Here is a 22,734-nt window from a genome sequence, read left to right as displayed (position 1 = left end):
AGACCCAATCTTGGTATGCATGCCCCCCTCAGACCCAATCCTGATATGCATGCCCCCCTCAGACCCAATCTTGGTATGCATGACCCCTCAGACCCATTCCTGGTATGCATGGCCCCCTCATACCCAATCCTGGTATGCATTGCCCCCTCAGATCCAATCCTGATATGCATGGCCCCCTTATCCTGGTATACATGGCCCTCCATCACTGCACACATGAAAAAAATAAACACTTCTACTCACCTTCCTTCCTCAACTCTGCTCCAGCGCTGCGTCCTGTCTTTCAGTAGCTGATCTCAGCATCTGAGCAGCACATGATGTCACTGCCATGTGCCCTCAGATGCCGAGGTGAGCTGCAGGGATATTCACTCCTCTCCATGCAGTGACTATGTAAATGGAGAGGAGTGAATATTCATTCTCCTTAATAGCGCACACTGTCAGGAGCGCCGCGGCTAGCAGATGCTCAGCGATCCTATGTGCCTGCTAGTAAAGAGAATGAATATTCACTCCTCTCCATGCCCATGGGAGTGGAGAAGACTGAATATTCATTCTCTCTATTAGCGGGCACACAAGATCGCGGAACCGCTGCAGGAGTCGGCGGCTGCTGCTGACAGTGTGCGCTACTAAGGAGAATGAATGTTCACTCCTCTCCACTCCCATGGGTGTGGAGAGGAGTGAATATTCACTTTCTTCAGCAACGGGCACATGTGGTAGCTGCAGCTGCCGGCTACTACCTGTGCCCGCTGCAACCTGCCGCACCACCCTCCACAGCCGGGAGAACAGCTGTGCCATGATGGGATGCGGGACGGTTGGGAGCTATGTCAGTGGGATAGAAGAAGACTATCTTGTCAGCTTGGATCACAGGATAGGCTCTTTTCACACTTGCTGTTTATCATGCCTTATATATGCCATTTCCTGCATCTGTCACTAAACGCCCGTCTGAGGAGCTTTGTCATCTGCACATGTTTTGTTGTACTATCCTATGGTTGTAATTCATCTTTCTGGCTGTGATCCTTTCTAAGGCTGAACATTTACAGTAAAAGTTTAATCTGTTTTAAAAGTACATCTGCCTCCTGATTCTCCTGTTACTCTCCGTACCAACATCACAGGAAACGCTACCATTACCACCACACAAAGAAGAGAGAACAGTAAACGCAGTGTTAACTCCCCGCACACCCATAGCTGTGTCCATTATTTATTTTACTGTGCACCAGAGCGCCAGGCATCGGGCAGGGCCACCAAAACCCCATGCGACAGTAAGAAAGGATCTGACCCATGCCTGGTGTACTTGGTGCCCCTGCGCTCGAGGTGTCACATTTACATGCCATTGTAATAATGGTACAGAGCACTACATATACGAGGGTCAGTCAATAAGTAATGCCTCCTATTTTTTTCTCCTTTTAATTGGCAAGAAATTCAAATGCAATTACATAGGTTGAAAACCACAACATTAACGATTAATTTGTCACTTTTCAATATAACCTCCATCCATTTCCACAGTCTTGGTCCACCGTTTAACAAGGGCATGTATTCCAGCATGGTAAAAAGCATTTTTGGGACCCACCGTGCACAAACTTTTCTGTATCCCAGTTGTCCAATAATTTTCATCACACTGCCTTTACTGAGGCAGATAATGCCACACAATTCATCTGCTGTCACCCGGCGGTCACCACCAATGATGTCATCGACTCGCTGAATGTTGCTTGGAGTCACTGCGGTTACTGGCCTGCCACTCCGCATTTTGTCAGCCAACGGTGATGGCCCTTCAGCTGTGTTAAAGCGACGAACCCATCGTCTAACAATACTGACATCCACTGTTGCATCACCGGACACATTTTTCAGTCTCTCATGAATTGGAATGGGCGTTTCACCTTCTGCATGCAAGAATTCAATCACAGAACGTTGTCTAATACGAACATCGATGTGAGCCATTTTGCAAACAGATACAGTCCTATCACCTGTTGGAGCAGGAAGTTGCAATTGCTGTGGATTGGAGAAGGTTTGAGGAATTGTGCCAAATTCGAATATTTAACATAACTACCTTATTTAAAGAGAAAAAAAATAGGAGGCATTACTTATTGACTGACCCTCGTAATACAAGTACAGCGCCTACATGTGACAGACCACTGAAAAAATATACAGTATGAGTGTTCTCAGGTTGGATTCAGCAGGAGACATGATACAGCAATATACTTCTCTTGATAGGCCAAGAAATGTAAGGAACGTGTACCTCTTATTACAAGCGGCAGTCACAAATATGGTATATAGTTGAAGATGAAATAAGAGAAGCTCTTAGAGGAAAGCGCTGTTTTTCTTCACCTTTTGGGTTATGTTACGATTTTCAGTTATTACTGTTTTTACGTGGAAGATGATTCATTGCCCCAGTGCTATTTGGTTTCTGAGTCCAAATGATCACTCAGAGCTAGAGGTCATGAAGGATGTTTTGCTGTGTGTTCATTGGCCATATTACAGACCTCCTTTTACTCTCTTCAGATTAACATTCGTATTTGAAGGCATTCCTTTCATTGAAGTAATTGGAAGGTGATGTTTTGGGATTTCTGAGCAGACTGGGAATCCGGTAATTGACGAGACCAATGACTATCCATTACAGATTAATAATTGAAGTAAAGCCAGAATACATACGTATGTATTTTGATTTTGTTCTGAAAAAGCTAGACTTGGCAGGATAGGCATGGGTACACTCTGTAATGTTCCCTCTCTAAAAAAAAAAAAAAATGAACATTTGAGGTGTTAGATTATTATTGCCAGTCTGTTAGATTTTACTAGGATAGCAGGTAAACAAGCTCTTATCAGATGGTTTTTTTCAGCTACATACAATGGGTTATTAACCATGTGGCTCTTATAAATTCATTTTATATACACATAGTAAATCCACATAGTGCTTAAGACCAGAAAGGTGGTAGATTATGGCCTATATTGAAGGATGTTGCAAACATACAGTACAGACCAAAAGTTTGGACACACCTTCTCATTTAAAGATTTTTCTGTATTTTCATGACTATGAAAATTGTACATTCACACTGAAGGCATCAAAACTATGAATTAACACATGTGGAATTATATACTTCACAAAAAAGTGTGAAACAACTGAAAATATGTCTTATATTCTAGGTTCTTCAAAGTAGCCACCTTTTGCTTTGATGACTGCTTTGCACACTCTTGGCATTCTCTTGATGAGCTTCAAGAGGTAGTCATCGGAAATAGTCTTCCAACAATCTTGAAGGAGTTCCCAGAGATGCTTTGCACTTGTTGGCCCTTTTGCCTTTACTCTGCGGTCCAGCTCACCCCAAACCATCTCGACTGGGTTCAGGTCTGGTGACTGCGGAAGCCAGGTCATCTGGCGTAGCACCCCATCACTCTCCTTCTTGTTCAAATAGCCCTTACACAGTCTGGAGGTGTTTTTGGGGTCATTGTCCTGTTAAAAAATAAATGATGGTCCAACTAAACGCCAACCGGACGGAATAGCATGCCGCTGCAAGATGCTGTGGTAGCCATGCTGGTTCAGTATGCCTTCAATTTTGAATAAATCCCCAACAGTGTCACCAGCAAAGCACCCCCACACCATCACACCTCCTCCTCCATGCTTCACAGTGGGAACCAGGCATGTAGAGTCCATCCGTTCACCTTTTCTGCGTCGCACAGGGACACGGTGGTTGGAACCAAAGATCTCAAATTTGGACTCATCAGACCAAAAGCATGGTCTAATGTCCATTCCTTGTGTTCTTTAGCCCAAACAAGTCTCTTCTGCTTGTTGCCTGTCCTTAGCAGTGGTTTCCTAGAAGCTATTTTACCATGAAGGCCTGCTGCACAAAGTCTCCTCTTAACAGTTGTTGTAGAGATGTGTCTGCTGCCAGAACTCTGTGTGGCATTGACCTGGTCTCTAATCTGAGCTGCTGTTAACCTGCGATTTCTGAGGCTGGTGACTCGGATAAACTTATCCTCAGAAGCAGAGGTGACTCTAGGTCTTCCTTTCCTGGGGCGGTCCTCATGTGAGCCAGTTTCTTTGTAGCGCTTGATGGTTTTTGCAAATGTACTTGGGGACACTTTCAAAGTTTGCCCAATTTTTCGGACTGACTGACCTTCATTTCTTAAAGTAAAGATGGCCACTCGTTTTTCTTTACTTAGCTGCTTTTTTCTTGCCATAATACAAATTCTAACAGTCTATTCAGTAGGACTATCAGCTGTGTATCCACCAGACTTCTGCACAACACAACTGATGATCCCAACCCCATTTATAAGGCAAGAAATCCAACTTATTAAACCTGACAGGGCACACCTGTGAAGTGAAAACTATTTCCGGTGACTACCTCTTGAAGCTCATCAAGACAATGCCAAGAGTGTGCAAAGCAGTCATCAAAGCAAAAGGTGGCTTCTTTGAAGAACCTAGAATATAAGACATATTTTCAGTTGTTTCACACTTTTTTGTTAAGTATATAATTCCACATGTGTGAAGTCATAGTTTTGATGCCTTCAGTGTGAATGTACAATTTTCATAGTCATGAAAATACAGAAAAATCTTTAAATGAGAAGGTGCGTCCAAACTTTTGGTCTGTACTGTACCTACGGTATATCATCAACTTATGTTGTGACAATTTTGTCCGTAGCCAGGTCTACCATCAGGGCAGTACAGACAGTACAACAGACAGGGGCTAAGACTCATGCAGTTATAATGGTTAGATATGCTAAATGAATAGTCTTTTCCTCCCCTTAAGGACCCAACAAATGTATTGATCCTTCTGTAAGCAGGTGGTCGAATGCAGCAGGTAGAGGAACACAAGACGGGAACAATCAATGAGCTATTCATTGCCTCAGGTTTGGCGGAAAATTTGCGATAGTTATAACAACAGTTAACGGGATGCAACAAGTAAATTATACAATACAGAGCATACAATGAGTCTTTAAAGTTCATTTTAAATGTTAGGGAAGCTTCTTGAGGATTATACTTCTGACTCTCTAACTGGGGTAAATACACGTTATGGTGGGAGCTACTGTGTAGACTACTCCCGCAACAATGGCCCTAGCGGGGGTCTCTGCTTCTTCCTGAAAGGCCACAAGTCTTCCTGACAAAGGCTACCAAAGCACGTTGGGCATGCTTCACTTCAATTGAACCCGCCCTGTCGGCTGCCCAGGCCAACCCCTGTACCGTACTTCGGTGCTGGAAGCAACAGCAGGCTCAGTCGTGTCTCACGTTCTCCACTGCAAGCGTCTTTTTCTAGACGTAATCTCCTCATGGGTCTTCGGTGTTTGAACGACATCTGGTGTCTTCCAGGTCTGAGGGAAAGAGGGCTGGGCTCTGGCTCTTGACCGTCATCGTAATCTGGACTCTGGGTCTTAACTGGCGCAGGTCTGGGATTCGGGTCTTGACTGGCGTAGTCGAGACTCTGGGTGTCATTTGGTGCCGCTGTGGTCCTATGTGTAACCGGACAGCAGCCTGCTGGCACCCACTTCTCATCCTGGTCTGTCACTCCAGCTGCAGCGTCTCCACCCAAGCATCTCTGGGTCGCTCTCACCTCTGGCCCCAAAACCGGTTTGCCGCACAGTGCCTTTATATTCAGGAACTCCGCCATCAAAGGCACCTGAATAGGTGTCACATTCAAACTCGTCCCCACTGCAACTCTTCCTGTTCCGGTTATTTCCGCATGGTCCAGTCTGAACAATAGGTGGCAGCCTTCTCGCATCAATGATACATAATGTCGAGGTTTTCCAGGAGTATTGTCACCTCCTCTTACACTTCCTTAGAATCTTTACAATCCTTACTAGGGTTGAGCGAGTATGTTCTGTCCGAGCATGCTCGGGCCAAGCTCCGAGTATTTACAGCTGCTCGGTGATAAGGTTAAATCGCTCCCGTGTGCATGATTTGCAACTGTTTGACAGCTTAATTACATGTGAGGAATGTGTAAGAAATAGACATTCTTCACATGTAATAAAGCTGTCAAACAGTTGCAAATCATACACACAGGAGCGATTTAACCTTATCACCGAGCAGCTGTAAATACTCGGAGCTCGGCCCGAGCATACTCGGCGAAAGGGTTAATAGAACATACTCGCTCAACACTAATCCTTACGCTTCAAGATGATTATAAGATCTTCTTTCTGAAAACATCCTCCCTCGGTTGCACCTACCATTTTCCTAGACGGTTCCTCACTAGGCGCATGCCTCTTGGACTAGTCCTGGTAATTATATGTAGCACCACAGTATTAAAGAGCACCCGATGCATTGCACAAGGGTGAAATCTGCGGCATAAATTGACATACTGCCAATTAGAAATATGCAGTTTTGGTCAATTTATGTTACAGGCTTTCTTTGCAGCAAGTGGGCATCCCTAATGCTGGTACTTTTCTGCCTGCAATGCACCTTATACGAACGTACCCTTATGTGTGAATCAGGAATTAGGACACATAGGTGTCAACGAAATGATTGCGATAAGAGCTCACCTTGTGCAGTGGATCCTTTAAACCCAAGTCCGAGTGGGCACATGGATCCCAGGAGTTGATGCAGCAGCAGAAAAGCATGTATCGAGTGAGGACTGGAAACACTGGAGGCTGCAAGCAGAAAGGACACAAGAAAGTCAAAGACAATACAGGCAGAGGCAAGCCAGGAGCAGGTAGTGGTGCACGATAAGACAAACCAAACCAAGAGTCTTAATACCAAGACACAGTTTTGTGTCTTAGTGGGCCTTATATAGGTCTGAGCAGATGAGGACAAGGGAGCATGCCAGGCCCCTTGTAAAACCTGGCGTGGAGCACATGAGAGGGGAGTAGCTATAGGGAAAGGTGATAAAGCTCTGCCGAGCTGAGGCAGATGTATTACAGATCTCTAAGCTGAAACCGGCCTTGTGTTTGGGAGTGAAGGTGGACACTGCATGCAGAAGATCAGGGGTCAAGAAATTTACTGAGGTAAAGATCTGTATGTTTGTGCATTTCAATAGGATATCCATGTTAAAGGGGACCTGTCACCATGTTTTTACAGCATACTGGAATGATGTAAGGAAGTCGCCAATCCAAAAAATAGTTTTTATTATACTTGCAGATGGGGCGGTCCGGTCCGATGGGTGTCTCTGGTCTTGATCTGGCACCTTCTCTCTTCTTGTGATTGCTGTCTTCCTTCCTTGCTTCGTGTGGATGATGCGTCTTCAGTAGGGTTGAGCGAGTATGTTCTGTCCGAGTATGCTCGGGCCGAGCTCCGAGTATTTATAGCTGCTCGGTGATATGGTTGAATCACTCCCGTGTGCATGATTTGCGACTGTTTGACAGTTTTATTACATGTGAGGAATGTCTATTTCTTACACATTCCTCTCATGTAATAAAACTATCAAACAGTTGCAAATCATGCACACGGGAGCGATTCAACCATATCACCGAGCAGCTGTAAATACTCGGAGCTCGGCCCGAGCATACTCGGCGAAAGGGTTAATAGAACATACTCGCTCAACACTAGTCTTCAGTCATCCACACAGTGTCCTCCATCGCGCTCTTGTGCAGACGCACTTCTATCTGCCCTACTAAAATACTGTAGTGCGCATTTGCCAACTTTACTTCCGGCACATCGGCGCTTTTTGGCCTTTCCTGGCGCATGCGCATTAGAGTACTTTACTCTGCCCTCGGCAGGGTAGATAGAAAAGCGTCTGTGTAAGAGCTCGATGAAGGACACTGTGTGGATGACGTAGGACACATCATCCACACACAGCAGAGAAGGAAGACGGTAATCGCAAGAAGAGAGAAGGTGCCGGATCAAGACCAAAGACACCATCAGACCAGACCTCTCTATCTGTAAGTATAATAAAAGGAGCTTGATCGAGGACACTGTGTGCATGGCGTAGGACCCTTTACAGCTTTTATTCCCATCTCTACCTTTTATAGCTGAAATGAAAATAACTGCTTTTAGGTTCCGACCATCAGAGTTATTAGAAAAGATGCTGTTTGCATATGTAGCACCCTGAGGATTCAGCTGCTACAGGGGTATTGCACCTCAACCCAGAGGTGTGATATTCCACTCCCGGGTAAGGATGGAGTGTAGAACTGAGCTCGGTAGGCTGCATGCACTACACACATCCCATTTCCGAGGAACAGACCGACGGTACTCCCACTTAGAAATGTGCAGGTACGACCGAGTCTGTTCCTGGCTGGAGTGGGAGGGGGGTGGTACATCCCAAGTAGTGTAGGGGCAGATAGGGGGAGCAGCCTGGGTAAAGATAGGAGCTCATTGGGTGCTGGTCACCTGAGCTCACACATAGAGGGTGTATATAAGGTGGGCACCATCAAAGAACAGGGTCAGTCTGTCAGAGTAAGAAGCAGAGGAGCAGAGCAGCCCCAGAGAGAGAGAGAGAGGAGAAAGCAAGAGAGACCCAGAGGGGGAAACAGAAGAGAGGACTCTGAGACCCCAAATCCAATCCACGGGTGAAGAGTCGGCATCAGGGTACCGGAACCCAAGCTGGTGGGGGCAAAAACACACCCCAGCCAGAGACCGGAGGCCGTGGGCAGCGTCTGCCACGGCCACCCACCACATCCACCCCGAAGGCATACCACGTGGAGGGTCAGGGAACCCAAGGCCAAGGGTCTCCCAACAGAAGGCCCGAGGGAGCTGGACCTGGGTGGATCACTAGTGGGGACGGCCAGAGAAAGGACAGAAGGAGAGCTCAGGGTCACGCTCCGGACTCGCTTGGGGGTTGGCTGGATCCAGGACCTGGTGGATGCAGCACGGCTCGGGAGGTCACTTGAAGCTGGAGTGACCGGAACATCAGCAGTGAGTAAATACCCTTAACTGCATAACCCGACTCTGTCTTCCTTTAACATCTATGCTGCACCACCACAACCCCCATTCTCTGCACCTGACCCCCTGAGGCTATACCCCACCCGTTGGGGGTTATACCATCAAAAGCTGCACCTACACCATCAGCCTCAGCGGACCCTGCTGCAGCGGCGGCCATAGTGACCGCAATACAACGGGTGGCGTAGTCGACATTAAGAACTTATTAACATCTGTAGGACTGCCACATACAACTGAGTTTGACACCCTGGGCACGGACCGGGTCACAGCCACTCGGAAGACTACAACTCCCATCTGATCCGGCTCCGGATATTCCCCCTAAAGAATATGGCCCAGGGGGCGCGTCAACTTTGGCGTAGTCGGCAGGATTACGTGCCCGCAACAACCGGGTACTGCGTGCCTGAAGAAAAGAATGAGTTTACCTCAAAAAGAAGTCTCCTGCCGGTTCCGGAGGGTCCCCGCCATCGGACCCCATCACCAGTCGATTCCAGCCGGTTGTCCGCCATTAACAGCGTTTTCCCGCCATCTGCAGAGTTTCCCGCCATTGGGAAGCGATTCCCGCCATTTCCAAAGGTTTCCCGCCTTGGAAGAGCGGACGCCATTATGGGCGTGCCAGAGGGTGGCGAGAGGCCACCTCCCATCGTGGGCCAGGACCGAAAATGGCGCCAAAAGTGGAAACCGCCCCCACCAACAGAGACTGTGATGCTAGAGGTGTCTGTCAGCGTGAAAGAACAGCCCCTGGAGCTGACAGTCACCAAGTGGCCCCGGGACCGCCCTCGAGGTGGGAGGAGACGAAAGGAGAGAACAAAGATGGGTGCCGCCTGGAGCAGTGTAGAGCGAGCGCACCCGGAGGCAAGAAGCCTGGAGAAGAGTATCGGAGGAGCTTACCCGGAGATGGCGAGAAAGCAGAGCAGCACCGGCCCGCTGGCCAGGAGCCTGCTGGAGACGACTGTAGGAGAGCAGAGCAGCACCGACCCGTTGGTCAGGAGCCTGCTGGAAACAACGACCCCACTAGGCCTAGTGGAGGTCCTAGCACAGCTCCCCCGAGACCGGGAGTGTGCACAGACCGCTCTGGAGGGCCTCGCAAGGAGGATGGCCCGGGTGCAGCGAGAGACGTTGGCGGAGTGGAGCCGTGAGATGGCCCAGCAGACCGAGACCTGTCAGCGGAGCACGCCACCCGAGACGAGGAGACAGACCGCCTCTGAGGATGGCGCGGGAGGACTGAAGGCCGGAGACGGCGCCGAGAAGGGAGCCGAACGAGTGGAGGCAGGTAAAGGGGACGTCTATACCCCAGACCGGGAAACCGCGTACCTGCCCCAGCTCCCCGTCGCAGAGCCCGAAGTCTATCCTGCCGTGCCCGTCGCTGCAACGTCACCGCCGCAGACTAGGCCTCAAACGGGAGCCGCGACCCCTGTGACGTCACACGCCTCGACCCCGAGCGTGACCAAGCAGGAAGTACCACCAGCCTGGTCGCAAGGCCTAGTACCCCCGGGCGCCGCAATACCAACAGCGCCCCCTACCTCCGCGGAGCCCCCGGCCTGGTCGCAGGGCCAAGTAGCCCAGGGCGCCGCCGTCCTTACGGTGCCCTTTACCTTCCAGATACCCCAGGCCTGGCCGCAAGGCCCGGGCAACCCGGGCGCCACCACCACCGCGCCCATAAGACCAAGAGTGCCGCATCTGGGAGAGGACCTGTACGCCCAGCATACGTGCCCGGATGGGCAGCCATTTATATGGCCACCGGAGTTTCACCATCCCCGACTCCGGAGAGAGAGACCCCTGGATGAACCCCTGATCCCGGCTCCAAAGCCCGTAAAGAGGATCTCGCCCCCGCTAGCGGAAGCACAGTTTGAGTGGGACCCCACCGGAGAAGATCTTATGGGGTTCACTCAAGAGACTCGGGCAGCTGCAGCGGAGCGTGCTGAGTGCTGCCGCCAACAGCTCGAGGACTTCGAGAGGGAGCGGAGAGAGAGGCGGGTCCGTGAACAGCAAGCTCAAGTAAAGAGCGCGGAGCAGAAGAGCCGGGCCAGGAGAGACCCCCGTGCAGCGCATAGTCCCCGCACCACCGGGACTGTGATAAAGTTTAACCTGCAGCATGGGTGGGGCTTCATCCGAGACCACCACACCCTAGGCGACGTCTTCGTAACCAGGAGAGACGTTGAGTCCCACCTACCGGAGGGACACAGAGGTCGTGACCTTTACATCGGGGACAAGGTCACCTTCACCCGGCACAAGTGTGCCAAAGGTCCCTACGCCCTCCATGTGCATCGCCTGACGGAGGAAGAGCTGCGGTGTGAGGAGGAAGAGCAAGAGGACCCGGACGGGTCTGAAGCCAAAGGTAACCATAAAGCAAGAGCAGGAGGACGCCGTCGCTAAGGACAGCGAAGCAGAAGCTGTATATAGTTGCCCGTCGGGGCACCGTGAACTGAAACCGTGAACTGGACACTTTACCCGGTCACACGTTGCACAGTGACCGGAGGAGGAGCCAGAGGCGACGAGAATGTTTTATATTGATATATATATATATAATGTTTTATATGTTTTATATGTTTATGCAAAAATTTGTATGTTTTGGTGTTATGTCTTACAGCCCGAGGACGTGCTGTGATTTACCAGTAGGGAATGTAGCACCCTGAGGATTCGGCTGCTACAGGGGTATTGCACCTCAACCCAGAGGTGTGATATTCCACTCCCGGGTAAGGATGGAGTGTGGAACTGAGCTCGGTAGGCTGCATGCACTACACACATCCCATTTCCGAGGAACAGACCGACGGTACTCCCACTTAGAAATGTGCAGGTACGACCGAGTCTGTTCCTGGCTGGAGTGGGAGGGGGGTGGTACATCCCAAGTAGTGTAGGGGCAGATAGGGGGAGCAGCCTGGGTAAAGATAGGAGCTCATTGGGTGCTGGTCACCTGAGCTCACACATAGAGGGTGTATATAAGGTGGGCACCATCAAAGAACAGGGTCAGTCTGTCAGAGTAAGAAGCAGAGGAGCAGAGCAGCCCCAGAGAGAGAGAGAGAGGAGAAAGCAAGAGAGACCCAGAGGGGGAAACAGAAGAGAGGACTCTGAGACCCCAAATCCAATCCACGGGTGAAGAGTCGGCATCAGGGTACCGGAACCCAAGCTGGTGGGGGCAAAAACACACCCCAGCCAGAGACCGGAGGCCGTGGGCAGCGTCTGCCACGGCCACCCACCACATCCACCCCGAAGGCATACCACGTGGAGGGTCAGGGAACCCAAGGCCAAGGGTCTCCCAACAGAAGGCCCGAGGGAGCTGGACCTGGGTGGATCACTAGTGGGGACGGCCAGAGAAAGGACAGAAGGAGAGCTCAGGGTCACGCTCCGGACTCGCTTGGGGGTTGGCTGGATCCAGGACCTGGTGGATGCAGCACGGCTCGGGAGGTCACTTGAAGCTGGAGTGACCGGAACATCAGCAGTGAGTAAATACCCTTAACTGCATAACCCGACTCTGTCTTCCTTTAACATCTATGCTGCACCACCACAACCCCCATTCTCTGCACCTGACCCCCTGAGGCTATACCCCACCCGTTGGGGGTTATACCATCAAAAGCTGCACCTACACCATCAGCCTCAGCGGACCCTGCTGCAGCGGCGGCCATAGTGACCGCAATACAACGGGTGGCGTAGTCGACATTAAGAACTTATTAACATCTGTAGGACTGCCACATACAACTGAGTTTGACACCCTGGGCACGGACCGGGTCACAGCCACTCGGAAGACTACAACTCCCATCTGATCCGGCTCCGGATATTCCCCCTAAAGAATATGGCCCAGGGGGCGCGTCACATAGATCCCATAAAAATGAATGAGCATTATGGAAACAGAGTAACTTGGGAGTTACACCAACAGTGTAACTCTCTTTGCTATACTGTTTCCATAGCTTCCATTCATTTCTATGGGAGTTACTCAGCGCTGCTCTCAGCTGTTTTTGCAAACTGGTGTCTTGTGGCAGGGACCTAGATGCAAATATTCCTGTTTCACTCATGAAAAGCAGAGATAGAAATAACTCTTTAAATAAAGCAATCTTCACTAGTAACCATGAGGGCAAGTAGCTCTGAAATCTCTGAAGATCTATATATATTTTAGCTAAAATCCATGATTTAGCATTTGGCTTTCCTGTGTGGTTATTATTGTCTCATGATTATTTTTCCACATGACATGGGTATAATGAAAAACGTTCCAAATCCTATTTCATAATACCTGTCTCCCTATAATCGTTGTGTTCCCAACTAGTTTTCTTTTTTTAACTAAAAAAAAGTAGCTACTACCACAAATATTTGGTTGGTATTTGAGTATATATTTCTGTGTGTTTTTTGGGTTGAGCTTGAGGTCCAAACTTGGATTTAGCAAGAAAAACATAGTACTTGTAAATGCTTGCGTTGTTCTTCTGAATTGTTAAAAATAAATATTTTCAGCCATATTTTCAATATACTTAATGGAGTTGTCTAATATAGACTTGCTTGAGACCCACCTCCATGAGCTAAAACAGAGCTGATGTATATATAGGCAGAGACAGCGGTTGTCAGTCAATAGTGAACGCTCCCCTTCCAAATTCAATGAGTACATAACAATGAGTCCTCTATATTATGCACTAGTGACATGGCACTCCTCTGTTGTGGACCACAAGTAGAATTCCGCATGAATACTGGAGAAATGGAGTGGCCACTCCAACAGTGACTACAGCGAACATTGTCACTGTGATATGCTGCCTGTATGAACAGCATGAAGACAGATCAGTTTGAAACCCCTGCTCCTTCTAATTTTTAAGAGTCCAGTAGGCAGTCTCACTCAGAGATGTAATTTCCGCTGTGCACACATCTCAGTAAAAACACCCACAGGGTAGGACCACCTGCTGAACTCCTTAGCCCAGAGTGTGCAATAAACTTTAAGCTTTAATGTATCTTTTCTTTTCCTTTAATGTATCTTTTCCTACACGACAATTTAAATAAAGCAATATGTTCCATATTACTTGTTCTGTTTAATGAAATACATTATCAATAAGTCATATCATTTTTTGTTTCTTCTTTAACCCCTCTATACGTTAATGACCAAGCCTCATTTTTAAAATCTGACATGCATCACTTTTAGAGGTAGAAACTCTGGAACGCTTCAACGTATCTCAGTGTTTTTGCAATTGATTTTCGTGACATATTATACTTCATGTTAGTGGTAAATATTGGTCTATATACTTTGCGTTTATTTATGAAAATATAAAAAATTTGATGAACAAATGAAAAATTCGCAATTTCAATTTCCATTTTTATGCCATTATATCAGATACTTATACCACACAAAATGGTTAATAAATAACATTTCCCACATGTCTACTTTACATCAGAATCATTTTTGAAACCTATTTCTTTTTTCATTTGGCAGTTAGAAGAGTAAAAATTTTATCAGCAATTTTCCATTTTTCCAACAAAATTTACAAAAAGTATTTTCTTAGGGACCACACTACATTTAAAGAGACTTTGAGTAGCCTATGCGACAGAAAATACCCAAAAGTGATGCCATTTTAAAAACTGCAACCCTCTTTAGGGGGTAGACTATTAATCCTTTAAGTGCATCACAGAAACTAAAACAATGTGGAAGGAAAAAATGAAAATTTTACTTTTTCACACAAAAATGTTGCTTTAGCCACATATTTTTTATTTTTACAAAAGTAACAGGAAAAAATGGACCAAACAATTTGTTGTGCAATTTCTCCTGAGTATGCTGATGCCTTACATGTGATGGAAAACTACTGTTTGGGCACACAGCCAGGCTCAGAGGGGAAGGAGCACCATTTAACTTTTGGAGTGAAAAATAGTCTGGAATAGATTGCGGACGCAATGTCATGTTTGCAGAGCCCCTGATGTGCCTAAACAGTGGAAACTCCCCACAATTGACCCCATTTTGGAAACTACACTCCTCAAAGAATTTATCTAGATGTGTGGTGAGCATCTTGAACCCACAGGTACTTCACAGAATTTGAAAATATTGGACTGTGAAAATTCAAAATTATGTTTTTTCTCCAAAAATGTTGTTTTAGCGCCAAATTTTTAATGTTCACAAAGGAAAGAGGAGAAAATGGACCACGTAATTTGTTTTGCAATTTCTCCTGAGTACAGGGATATCCCATAAGTGGTCAGAAACTCTTGTTTGGGCACACGGCAGGGCTTGGAAGGGATGGAGCGCTATTTGATTTTTGGAGTGCAAAACAGCTGAAACCCCCACAAATGACCCGATTTTGGAAACTAAACCTCTTAAAGAATTCCTCTAGGGGTGTAGTGAGCATTTCTCGTGAATGCGGCAATACACCATATGTGGTTATACAGTATTGTTTTGCCACATAGAGAGAGACTCGAGAGGTAATGAGAACTATTTGACTCTTTGAGAACAAATTTTTGTAGAATAGTTTACGGACCCCATATACAGAGCCCCTAAGTGCCAATAGAGTAGAAACCTGCCTCAACTGATCCAAATTTGGAAATTACACACCTCTTGGAATGCATATGTAGCGTCGGCGTCCCTGCCTCCAGCTAGGCAGGGACGCTGTTCCCCTCACCTCTCCACTCCGTGCCCGGCGTCCTCCTCCCGCTCTGCTGGCAGCGCGCGCTGCTTCCCGGCCACTGTGCTTAGGGCACGCGCGCTCCCCCTCTCTTAAAGGGGCCGCGCGCGCCGTCCTAAGGAGTCCCCGGCCAATGGCCGGAGGACCTCACCATATATAAGGCACCTCCTCCAAAATGGAGGTGCCCGAGCAATGTTGTTGCAAAGCCTTCACTCTGCTTCAGCCCTCAGGTCCCGTTGCCAGTTACCTGCCAGTCACCTGCCAGATTCCTGCTTGATACCTGCCTGATATCCGTTTACCTGCTTGCAAGCCTGCGGTCCGACGGTCTGCCTTCCGACACCTGTCAGTCTGTCTATGGACCAGCCTGCCCGCTCACCTGGGAGCGCTCATCTGCTTCCTGTCTGCTAGCCTACTTGGAGGCTCTGCCGTCACTTGCCGTGACCACCTGCCCGTCCAGAGACTCTTGCCCGCTCACCTGGGAGCGCTCACCAGCCACCTGCCTGCTGTCCTTCTACCCAGAGACTGTCCCTGTCACTTGCTGTGAGTACCCGTCCTTCTACTCAGAGACTGTCCCTGTCACTTGCCGTGACTACCTGCCCTTCTACTCAGAGACTGTCCCTGTCACTTGCCGTGACTACCGGCCCTTCTACCCAGAGACTGTCCCTGTCACTTGCCGTGACTATCTGCCCGTCTTCCCCGGGAGCCACCCGCTTCCTTACAAGGACCGCCCCCTTGTATAGTTGCTCAGAGGTTCCGCCTCCCAGACCCGTTACAGATTGCTCGGGCCATGGAACCCGGTGGCACCCAAGCTCCCTCGCTCTCGGACCTATGTCATGAACTGTCCCGTCAGAGGTCCCAACAGGAGTCCATCCTGAGTCATCTGCAGAATGTCAACTCTCGCCTGGACACTCTGACTGCTCCACCAGCAACCACCGCTAGTGTCATGACTCACAGCCCGGCAGCGCCGCTGCCCACCAATACCATGGCATCCTGCCCCGGACCCTGGCTTTCTGCACCTCCTCGCTTCGGAGGCGACCCCGCTCAAGCTCGGGGCTTCATAAACCAGTGCACCCTGCACTTTGAACTCCTGTCCCACCAGTTTATCTCCGACCGGGCCAAAGTAGCCTTCATCATGTCCCATCTCACGGGGGAGGCACTGGCTTGGCTAAATCCTCTATGGGAGAGAGGAGACCCCCTGGTGTCCAACGTGCCAGCCTTTCTCACGGCCTTCCGGAAAGTCTTCGACGAACCCGGACGGAAGACCTCATCCGCATCATCTCTGCTACATCTCCATCAAGGAAATCTCACCGTGGGCCAATATGCCATACGGTTCCGTACCCTTGCTTCGGAGCTGGCCTGGGATAACGACGCCCTGGTGTCTGTCTTTTGGGAGGGTCTGTCCGGCCGTATTAAAGATGAACTCGCCGGTCGGGACATGCCTACCACTCTCGATGACTTAATAACTCTTGCCACCCGGATTCACATCCGGTTCCAGGAACGCGCCAAAGAGGTCACCCGTGAGAGGAGGTTTCCACGTCTAGCCCCTACCTTTCAGAAACCTGTCCCTTCTCCTGCTACTCCCCAGGCGCACTCACCCGAGCCTATGCACGTCGACCAGACCAAGATGGTCAAAACCCGTCAAGCGTTATGCCGTGCCGAGGGGAGCTGCTTCTACTGTGGCAGTAAGGAGCACCGGATCCGTTCCTGCCCGGAGAGGTCGGGAAACGCCTGTGTCTAGGATCGCTCAGAGAGGTCGTCCTAGACAAGAGTAAACCCTCTCCATCTCTGTTGCTGTCGGTCTCCATCATCTGCGGGGAGAACCGTTATTTTGAACTAGCCCAACTTGACTCTGGAGCTGCCGGAAATCTCATTTCTCAGTCTCTGGTAGAGAAATACCGCATTCCCACCAAACCTCTAGCTGTACCCTTATCTGTCGCCGCCGTGGATGGGGGCCTCCTACCACATCCCATCCAACTCATCACCGAATCCATAACCCTGCAGGTGGGAATGCTGCACTCTGAGAGCATCTTCTTTCATGTTCTGCCTGGACTCTCTCACGCCCTATTGCTTGGCCTACCTTGGCTTCAGAAACATGCACCCGTGCTTGATTGGCAGACTGGAGAAGTCCTTCGCTGGGGACAGGACTGCCATAAGACTTGTTTAGTTCCCGTCCATCCTGTCCGTCCTTCTCCTACTCCAGCCAATCTACCTGGTCTTCCGGCTCCTTATTGGTCGTATGCGGATGTCTTTAATAAAAAGGAGGCAGAGACATTACCCCCTCATAGACCATACGACTGCCCAATCGACCTGATGCCCGGCGCTACTCCTCCCCGTGGGCGCATTTACCCTTTGTCCGCTGCTGAAACCCGATCCATGTCAGAATATATTGAGGAGAATCTGGTCCGGGGATTCATCCGGAAATCTACTTCCCCGGCGGGAGCAGGCTTCTTCTTCGTCAAAAAGAAGGATGGCTCACTCCGTCCCTGTATAGACTATAGAGGCCTTAACCAGATCACGGTGAAGAATAAATACCCCCTTCCGCTCATTCCGGAATTATTTGACCGTCTGAGGGGGGCTAGAATCTTCACCAAGCTGGACCTCCGTGGGGCGTATAACCTGGTCCGTATCCGTCAGGGGGATGAATGGAAGACGGCATTCAACACCCGGGACGGCCACTATGAATACCTGGTAATGCCCTTCGGTCTCTGTAACGCTCCCGCCGTCTTTCAAGAGTTGGTCAATGACATCTTCCGGGACCTTCTCTACTCCTGCGTAGTGGTGTACCTGGACGACATCTTGGTCTTCTCTCCGGATCTCGCCACACACCGGAGGGATGTTCGTCAGGTTCTGCTCAGGCTCAGGCAGAACCACCTCTACGCTAAATATGAGAAGTGCCTCTTTGAGCAGACCTCGCTTCCGTTTTTGGGCTACATAATTTCTCAGACCGGCCTACGAATGGATCCTGAGAAACTGTCTGCGATCGAGAAGTGGCCTCGACCAGAGGGGTTGAAGGCTATTCAGCGATTCCTGGGCTTCGCCAACTACTACCGCCTCTTCATACCGCACTTCTCTTCCCGGACTGCCCCAATCTCTGCGCTCACGCGTAAGGGCACTAATCCCAGAGAATGGCCGCCCGAAGCTGAGGAAGCCTTTCTTTCCTTAAAACAGGCTTTCTCTTCCGCCCCGGTGCTGCATCGCCCGGACGGCAACAAGCAAATTCTTCCTGGAAGTTGACGCCTCCTCCTCTGGAGCCGGAGCGGTACTTACCCAAAAATCGTCTTCCGGGAGAATGGTAACTTGCGGCTTCTTCTCCAAACTCTTCTCCTCTTCCGAGCGCAACTATTCTATAGGAGACCGAGAATTATTGGCCATTAAGCTGGCATTGGAGGAGTGGCGTTACCTGCTCGAGGGGGCTCTTCACCCGGTAATAATTTACACGGACCACAAGAACTTGGCTTACCTCCAGAGTGCCCAGAGACTTAACCCGCGCCAAGCCCGGTGGTCCTTGTTTTTTGCTCGCTTTGATTTTGTTCTTCATTTTCGCCCGGCTGACAAAAACATCAAAGCTGACGCCTTGTCCCGATCCTTCCTGGTGTCTGATCTTGAGGAGGAACCTAAACACATCATCGATCCCGCCAGAGTAATGCAGGTGGCCCCCGTGAGTCTAAATCGTCTCCCTCCCGGTAAGACGTTCGTAACAGTACCTGATCGGGAGAGGATCCTACACTGGGGTCACTCGTCTAAGCTTGCTGGCCATGCCGGTCAGAAAAAGACCCTCCAGCTTATCACCCGGCACTACTGGTGGCCTACCCTGCACAAGGACGTAATAGACTTTGTTTCTGCCTGTGTGTCCTGCGCCCGCAACAAGGTTCCGAGACACCTGCCAGCCGGTCGCCTCCTTCCTCTTCCAGTACCTGCTGCCCCCTGGCAGCATATAGCTATGGACTTCATAACAGATCTGCCTGTCTCTGCCGGTTGTGCGGTCATTTGGGTGGTCGCTGACCGCTTTTCCAAAATGGCTCATTTCATTCCCCTGCCAGGCCTCCCGTCTGCACCCGAGCTGGCTAAAGACTTTATCCGCCACATCTTCCGTCTCCATGGCCTGCCCCTCCACATCGTGTCGGATCGTGGGGTTCAGTTCACCTCACACTTCTGGAGAGCCACATGTAAGCTGCTAGACGTCACCCTGGACTTCTCCTCCGCATACCACCCACAGTCCAATGGTCAAGTGGAGCGGATCAATCAGATCCTGACCAGTTACCTCCGGCACTTCGTTAATGCCCACCATTCAGACTGGGTGGATCTCCTGCCATGGGCCGAATTCTCTTACAATAATCACGAGAGCGAATCTTCCTCCAGATCCCCGTTTTTTGTAGTCTTCGGTCAGCATCCTCGGATCCCATTTCCCGTCTCCACCTCGGTGGACAATCCGGCTGCGGAATCTCTCGTTAGCAAATTTTCCTCCATTTGGGAGAGTACCCGATCCGCACTCCTTCAGTCTTCCGAGCGGATGAAAAAACACGCTGACAAAAAACGCCTGGATCCTCCACAATTCCGTCCTGGAGATAAAGTCTGGCTCTCGTCCAAGTATGTCCGGCTCAAGATTCCTTCCTACAAGTTAGGGCCTCGGTTCATCGGCCCACTAGAAGTTATCAAACAAATCAACCCAGTGGCCTATAAATTGAAACTCCCGGCCAACTTGCGGATCCCTAACTCCTTCCATGTATCTCTCCTCAAACCCGTGGTACTTAACTCTTTTTCCAAGTCTACAGGTACGCCTCCTGCTCCGGTTTCCGCTGAAAACGAGTTTGAGGTAGAGAACATTCTGGCCACCAAAAGGGTAAGAGGAAAAACCTTTTTTTCTGGTAGATTGGAAGGGGTTTGGTCCTGAGGAGAGAACGTGGGAGCCCCGGGAGAACATCCATGCCCCTCTCATCCTTGATAAATTTCTGTCTGGCCTAAAAAAGGGGGGGCCTAAAGGGGGGGGGTACTGTAGCGTCGGCGTCCCTGCCTCCTGCTAGGCAGGGACGCTGTTCCCCTCACCTCTCCACTCCGTGCCCGGCGTCGTCCTCCCGCTCTGCTGGCAGCGCGCGCTGCTTCCCGGCCACTGTGCTTAGGGCACGCGCGCGCGCTCCCCCTCTCTTAAAGGGGCCGCGCGCGCCGTCCTAAGGAGTCCCTGGCCAATGGCCGGCGGACCTCACCATATATAAGGCACCTCCTCCAAAATGGAGGTGCCCGAGCAATGTTGTTGCAAAGCCTTCACTCTGCTTCAGCCCTCAGGTCCCGTTACCAGTTACCTGCCAGTCACCTGCCAGATTCCTGCTTGATACCTGCCTGATATCCGTTTACCTGCTTGCAAGCCTGCGGTCCGACGGTCTGCCTTCCGACACCTGTCAGCCTGTCTATGGACCAGCCTGCCCGCTCACCTGGGAGCGCTCATCTGCTTCCTGTCTGCTAGCCTACCTGGAGGCTCTGCCGTCACTTGCCGTGACCACCTGCCCGTCCAGAGACTCTTGCCCGCTCACCTGGGAGCGCTCACCTGCTACCTGCCTCCTAGCCTACCTGGAGGCTCTGCCGTCACTTGCCGTGACCACCTGCCTGTCCAAAGACTCTCGCCCGCTCACCTGGGAATGCTCACCAGCCACCTGCCTGATGTCCTTCTACCCAGAGACTGTCCCTGTCACTTGCCGTGAGTACCCGTCCTTCTACTCAGAGACTGTCCCTGTCACTTGCCGTGACTACCTGCCCTTCTACCCAGAGACTGTCCCTGTCACTTGCCGTGACTACCTGCCCTTCTACCCAGAGACTGTCCCTGTCACTTGCCGTGACTATCTGCCCGTCTTCCCCGGGAGCCACCCGCTTCCTTACAAGGACCGCCCCCTTGTATAGTTGCTCAGAGGTTCCGCCTCCCAGACCCGTTACAGCATATACTAGTGTAGTGATGGTTTCCAGAAACAAGCAGCAGTGGACGTTGCAGAATGAAGATTAAAATCTGCCATTGTAGTGCCCGTACATTGTAGTGCCCAGTACATTGTACCCAGCTTGTGCTTCTGGAGACACATCCCCCGTAAATTAAGTAGGCTCTCATTACTACAGAAATACCAAACATGTGGACGCTAACTGCAGTTTAGGCACACTAGGGCTCAGGAGGAGGGGGGCATTTGGATTTTGGAGCGCAGATTTCGCTGGATTTCTTTTGGAGCGAGCCACCTCACTTTTTCAGACCCTTTGTGCTACCAGTAATGTGGACACTCCCTATACTTCTGTTAACAGATGATGAATCTATGTGGGGACTTGTTATTTGTGGGTTGAGTAGAAGCTTTTATTAGTGGTATTTTCGGTACAGAACATTTTGGGTCTGTTCACATTTATCCTGTGCTACATGCTGAGCACTTACAGCGGGGTTTCCATCTAAATCTACAAAATACATGAGTCAGATAAAACCCCAGAGGGATCCATTCACTACGGAGGCAGCAGAGTTACTCTGGAGTCCGTCTGGCTACTGTTCAGCAGTGTCCAGCTTTTAAGAGGCGCACAAAACTGTGGCCAACCGTGCTTTTATGCATGCCTAAAAAGACGGGCACAGCTGGATCATTGGTCAGACGGTATCCGCAGTACCTCCATCTGCCTCATTGTAGGGAATCTTCCGCCATGGATTCCGTCTGAATCACATATTTCAGAGATTTACACTGAAACCCGTGTAAAAAATATTGTTTTTGCGTCGCTATATTCTGAGAGCTATAACTTTTTTATTTTTCCACTCATGGAGCTGTTTGATGGCTTGTTATTTGCGGGACAAGATGACGTTTTTACTGATACCATTTTTATTTATATTTGTCTTTTTGATTTAATTTTATTCTACTTTAAGGGGTTAATGAGAGAAATGGTTTGCCATCAGATAATGTATACGACTGTCTTCTGTGTTGAAATATAAAAGCAGACAGATGAAAGTATGTATGGAAAATAGTGCACACTTCATTGTGTTAGTAAGGTAGTTGCCAGCTCTTATTTTTTTCTTCCATAATTTGAGTGAATTCAATGTTTTATTCATTCATTTCCATTACACTATTAAATCCCATAAGACTAATCACCTAAAACAACACAGTACTATTGAATATGGATCTAATGATCTAAGATTACTTTCTCTAAATGCCTCCCTTATTCTCTTTTCAGGGGGAACGTCCTGTGCAGAATTATCAGCAGTTTAAATAGCATTGTTGCCAAATTAATTCACAGTTTACTGAAACGCATCAGCCAGACTTGCACATAGGCAGCTGCAGGATAGGACATCAAATTTGCTTTAAATGCTTTTTTGCTTTAAAAAGTAAATCAACTTTCATGTTCTTTTTCCCAATAAACTTTGTATAACATGAGTGG

General features: G+C 49.5%; 1 long non-coding RNA gene across 1 annotated transcript in view; it reads right to left on the bottom strand.

The window, feature by feature from the left end:
- Nucleotides 1-578: 578 nt before the first annotated feature.
- Nucleotides 579-22,734, bottom strand: part of LOC141252999 (uncharacterized) — a 229,971-nt gene continuing 207,815 nt past the window's right edge. The window contains exons 3-4 of the long non-coding RNA XR_012314186.1: nucleotides 6,454-6,561; nucleotides 579-2,716 (exon numbers count right to left, since the gene is read on the bottom strand). This is a non-coding gene — a long non-coding RNA (uncharacterized lncRNA). The remainder of the gene's footprint in view (nucleotides 2,717-6,453; nucleotides 6,562-22,734) is intronic.

The sequence above is a fragment of the Phyllobates terribilis genome, unplaced genomic scaffold, assembly GCF_046119375.1.
Source record: "Phyllobates terribilis strain yellow unplaced genomic scaffold, ASM4611937v1 Scaffold_2__4_contigs__length_985480577, whole genome shotgun sequence".
In the NCBI taxonomy this organism is placed as follows: domain Eukaryota; kingdom Metazoa; phylum Chordata; class Amphibia; order Anura; family Dendrobatidae; genus Phyllobates; species Phyllobates terribilis.
Note: the sequence above shows the minus strand (reverse complement) of the source record. Positions and strands in the feature narration are given on the sequence as shown.